The sequence below is a fragment of the Bos taurus genome, chromosome 2 (genome assembly GCF_002263795.3).
Source record: "Bos taurus isolate L1 Dominette 01449 registration number 42190680 breed Hereford chromosome 2, ARS-UCD2.0, whole genome shotgun sequence".
Taxonomy (NCBI): domain Eukaryota; kingdom Metazoa; phylum Chordata; class Mammalia; order Artiodactyla; family Bovidae; genus Bos; species Bos taurus.
Window position 1 is genome coordinate 73,784,747 of NC_037329.1, and position 6,000 is coordinate 73,790,746.

Genomic DNA, 6,000 nt, shown 5'->3' on the forward strand with positions numbered 1-6,000 from the left:
ATTTTTTACTCTCAAACTTTTTTGTATTCTTACATTTTAAATGCAGTTCTTCTGAATAGTAAATAACGTGTATTTCCTAATCCAGTGTGATAATCTTTGTCTTTTAACTGAAGCATTTTTATTGACATTTACTGAAATTATAGGTGTGTTCATCTTTAAATCTACCTTCTCATGATATGTGCTGTGTATTTGTCTATCCTGTTATACTTTTCTTGCTTTGTTCTTTCTCAAATTATTTTGGATTAAAAAGATTCTATTCTTCCACACTTTTGTAACACAATGCTTAATTCTGTATATGGTTTTAAAAGCTTACCAACATCTAATTTACTACAAATCCATTCCAGTTTTAGTTTAAACTATTGTGTATTTCAGGTCTAGAACTTCTATTTGACTGTTTAAAAAAATCTATGATGTCATATTATAGATTCCCTAATTTTTTGTGAAATTTTAAAACTTGGTTTATGACATTGAGGATAAAGTTGTTTCATAATCTGTATCCAATAATGTCAATATCTGGAGTCTCTGTCTGTCTGTTTCTGTTGCCTAATTTTTCTGCTTGCTCATGTTGTTTGTCTTTACAGATGCTTAGTTAGTTTTGAATATTCTAGACATTACAGTGAAAATTTATTTGTTGAAATAACTAGAGGCCTGTTGCTGCTGCTGCTAAGTCGCTTCAGTCGTGTCCAACTCTGTAGGACCCCATAGACGGCAGCCCATCAGGCTCCCCCATCCCTGGGATTCTCCAGGCAAGAACACTGGAGTGGGGTGCCATTGCCTTCTCTGACTAGGGGCCTAGCATGGTATTTTCTACATCTAGAAAGGATTTCCATTGTTTTCACCATTAGTCTAGAGGTACTACTTCTTTTGGGCCATCATAATCTAAATTCACTTAATTTGAGGTTTTCTGGGCCATCAGGTGACGTGGTGCCAGACTGCTGTCCATAAAGAGATGGTCATGGATGCTAAAAGATGGTTAGCACCCAGTTTACTCTCAGTCCTGAGGTAGAGTGCTTCCTTGACCTTCCCAGACCAAAGTGAAAGTGGCTTACCTGGGTCTCTTCCCATGATTTTGCCTCACTTGTTCCACAAGGTTTCAAGGTACAGCTCAGCCTTTTGTCTGTCTCAGCTTGACCAGCAACTATTTCATGCCTAAAGTCACCTTAAATGCCAGGCTCAATACAATTCTTAATATCTGTTAGTGGATCAGTGCTTTAAATAAGATTTTTCTTTTTTTGTTTTGTTCAGATTTTTAATGGTCTTTAAAGGAAAGATTGGTCTGAGTTATGTAGCTCACTCTTGTTAGAAATAGAAATTCATGGTGTGCCTTTAAGCAGAATCTTTCTGAGCCTTGTTTTCTATTATTATTATTTTTTAAAAGCTAGTGCTCTAGGTGACAATTCTCATTCTCACTGATATAGCAGTTTGGCACCTTATTCTTAGACCTCCACTATAACATGTTCCCAGATATCAATTAATGTTTCCTTATTGAATGGCAAATTTGGCATTAGCAACAGGTTATGAGGCCAATGCTAATGTGATGCTCCATTGAAAATTTTCAGAATATTCTCTTTTAAAATGGAATCAAGAAAGTAAATAAACATGTTTTTATTTTGCTTATTTTTCATTATGCTGCCAAAGATGTGCACAAGGGAATTTGTACAATGAGCATGTGTGGGAGATGACAGCTGTTGCTTAAGCCATTGAGATGGAGATTGTTAGCAAATTACATTTGGCTGCTCCCCACACATGAGATGGGAACTCCAATATGAGTAGATGCCTATTAGTACAATGCATTTTGGGACTAACTAAAAAATATGTTCATACAACATAAATTGGTGCAGCCATTATGAAGAACAGTATGGCGATTCTTCATAAAACTGCAAATAGAACTGCTGTATGACCTAGTAATCCCTCACCTGGGCATGTACCTGGACAAAAAGATAATTCAAAAAGATACACACACCTCTATGTTCATAGCAACACTATTTATAATAGCCAAGACACATAAACACCCTAAAGGTCCAATAACAGATGAATGGATAAAGATGTGGTACATATATACAACGGAATACTACTCAGCTATAAAAAAGAACGAAATAATGCCATTTGTAGCAATGTAGATTTATCTAGAGACGACCATACTAAGTAAGTCAGAGAAAGACAAATACCATGTGATATCACTTATATGTGGAATCTAAAATATGACACAGATGAACTTATCTATAAAACAGAAATAGACTCAAACATAGCATACTTATGGTTGCCGAGGGAGAGGTGGGGTAAGGGAGGGATGATTGGGAGTTTTGGATTAGCAGTTTGTCTATAAACAACAAGGTTTGTTGTTTATAGCACTTCATAGCACAGGGAACACTATTTAATATCCTGTGATAAGTAAGCCATAATGGAAAATAATATGAAAAAGAATGTATGCATATGTGTGACTTAATGACTTTGCTATACAGCAGAAATTAATTTTGTAAATTGACTACACCACCATAAAATAAAGTAAAAAATACATTCACACAAATTAAAAGTTTAAATGTGAATAAGTTTTGAAATATAAGAAATCAGGCCCAGCTTGGTGTGAATAGATTTTTTTGGCTTTGATAATGGAAAAGATTGCAGCCATCCTTTTCTTTTCCTTGCATAGAAAATATAGAACAAAAAATAGTAATGCACTGTGTTTGTCAAACACTAGCTATGTGAGAGGAACTTTTAAAAAGGCTTAACCAATGTAAACTCTTGTTAAATGTTATTAAACTCATTTTCTAGATGAGCAAAGTGAAGCTCAGAGAAGTTGCCTTTGTTTGTACAGTTAGTGCATGAGAACCAGGATGCAAGAGCAGCAGCTTGAGCTCTTGTCCACTCTGCCATGGTGTTCATTTCTTCCTGATTTACACTGTAATTCTGTTGGTCCAAGGGTTACCCCTCCAGGGCTCTATGCCTACCTTCTGTGGAATCATTAGAGTAACACAAATAGGACCTATTTGAACACATTATCTGGTCACTTTTATTTACAACCTGTCCTGGCGGGTGGATGAGTCTGAGGGTATGAGGCTCTGATGTGTACCCACAGACCATCCCACTTTTCTGGGGATACAGGCACCCATAAATACCCTTCAGCCCCCTCCCTTGTAGTTGTACAGCTTTCACCAGTCCCAACCCTTTTCACCAGGCTGTGAAAGATCAACACTTTGTGCTTACTTATTGTTTTTCATCTTGGTGTGGTCAGTTCTTGGAATTGCAGCAGTCTGGGCACATATGACAGCTGCTCGCTTGCCACTTGTTACCTCTTCCTCCTCCACTGTCAGAGATCATAGATGTCATAACCTGACTGGGAAAATGAAGCAATAGGAGACTGACACAAGATGGCAAACTATTAACTGTTCTATTAATTCTTTCAAAAATTAATTTTAATATTGAATGGAAGAGTCTTTAAATTCTATAATACTTTACAATTTTCAAAACTTTCCCACAGAGGACTTTATGTAATCCCACAATAATCCCTTCCCCCCCTTACCTCGATGTACCCTCTCCTACCATCCCTCTCCCCACTAGTAACCAATCACTAGTTTGTTCTCCATATCTGTGAGTCTGTTTATTTTTAGTTTTCTTTTTCTAGTCTATTGTATTTTTTAGATTCCACATATAAGTACTACCATAGTGTTTGTCTTTCTCTGCCTGACTTATTGCACTCAGCATAATGCCCCCCAAGTCCATCCATGTTGCTGCAAATGTCAAAATTTCATTCTTTTTTTATGGTTGAGTAGTCAGGTATGGATGTGAGAGTTGGACTATAAAGAAAGCTGAGTACCGAAGAATTGATGCTTTTGAACTGTGGTGTTGGAGAAGACTCTTGAGAGTCCCTTGGACTGCAAGGAGATCCAACCAGTCCATCCTATGGGAGATCAGTCCTGGGTGTTCATTGGAAGGACTGATGTTCAAGCTGAAACTCCAGTACTTTGGCCACCTGATGTAAAGGGCTGACTCATTTGAAAAGACCCTTATTCTGAGAAAGATTGAGGGCAGGAGAAGGGGATGACAGAGGATGAAATGGTTGGATGGTATCACTGACTCAATGGACATGAGTTTGGGTGGACTGGGAGTTGGTGATGGACAGGGAGGCCTGGCGTGCTGCGGTTCATGGGGTCTCAAAGAGTCGGGCATGACTGAGCGACTGAACTGAACTGAGTATTCCATTGCATATATATATATATATATATATATATATATATATATATCTCACATCTTTATCCATTCATCTGTTGATGGATACCTAGGTTGCTTCCATACCTTGGCAATTGCAAATAATGCTGCTATAAACTTTGGGGTTCATGTATCTTTTTGAATTGGTGTTTTTTGTTTCTTTCTGATATGTACCCAGGAATGGAATTATTGCATCATACTGTAGTTCTATTTTTAGTTTTTTGAGGAAACTAAATATTGTTCTTCATAGTGGCTATACCAAAGTATAATCCCACCAACACAGGAGGAGGGTTCCTTTTTCTCCACATCATCACCAACATTTGTTATTTGTGTTCTTTTTGATGATATATGCTATTGATTCTTACAGTCAATTGGTGCTAGCGGTTTGGCTGCCAGACCTGTGGATGGTGCTTCTGAATGCTCTGAGGATGGTGGCTTGTTGGGGCTGAAAGGTCATATTTACTGGTGGGATGGTGAGCTGCTGAGTAGCAAAGCCTGCACTGTGAGAGGGAGCCTAGAGGCTTTGGGAAAGAGGCTGCAGTGGAGGATCTTCTGGGGAGGAGTGAGGAGCTCCACTGGCGGTAAAGTTGCCCACCAGGAGGATGACATGTGGGGAAGAGCTGACACATGGAGTTGACCTGACCTCTGGCAAAGAGAATAGACTATGGCTTTGAAATATAAGGAGCTGTACTTTGGGTCTTGAATAGACCACTTACCAGCTATGTGGATCTGTGGACATCATTAGTTTCTCTTGGCCTCAAGTTCAGCATACATCAGATGGAGATAGAGCACCCTTATTCTTGTTCTCATAAGACCGTATGATGAGAAAAGCTCTGAGATTGTTCATGGCAATTTTGGGGGCTCAGGAAATGCTGACTGTAAGAGAATCAGGTTTGCTTTCTTTGCTCAGGGCAGTTGCCCTTCTGTAGTTTTGTTCTATCACAGTGAAGGTAAGGGAACAGTAGTTTTACAGGAGAGAGGGGTCATATCTCTTCTCTGGTTTTCAGGCTGCCCTCCAGATGTAGCCAGCGATTTGCTGGTATATTTGGCAGCTGCAGCACCTCAGTTGAACATTGTCTTGGGAACAGCTTACTGAGACTTTCTTGTTCCCAGTCTGAGAATGTTGACAGCTCAGAGCCCATCACTTCAGAAACACGGTACCATGGGTCCCTGGGCTTAGTACTTAAAATTGTTGGAGCTTCAGTTTCCTCATCTGTGAAATGGTGATTATAATATATGATTCACAGGGATATTACAGGAATAAGTTATCATAAACTTTGTTCATGTTAACATACTCATTCTTAGTTGAGCCTTAGCAAAAGTAAGAGACATAGAAATAGATAAATAAATAACTAAAGAAATAATTGAATCTTTTGTCTATATATTTACTCAAGGACTTAAAAAATTTTATTGGAGTATAGTTGACTTACAGTGTTGTGTTATTTTCAGTATAGCAAAGTGAGTCTGTTTATATGTGTGCGTGTCTGTGTGTATCTATCAATCTATATATATCTCTACTCTTTGTTAGATTCTTTTCCAACATAGACCTTTACAGAGTATTGAGTAGGGGTCCCTGTGTTATAGAGTAGTGCCGTATTAGTTACCTATGTTATTGTTCCAGTGTTTCCAGATGAATGAGCTATCACTTCTTTATGTTAGGAAGACAGATTTTTTGCCTGCTGCTCCCCAGTAGGTTACACTGGATGGGTTCATGTAGCACAAGGCTTATCACCAAGGACCCAGCAGCCATGTTGCCTGCTTTAAATCCAGGCCTGACTGCTCCCTGGCTGTGCA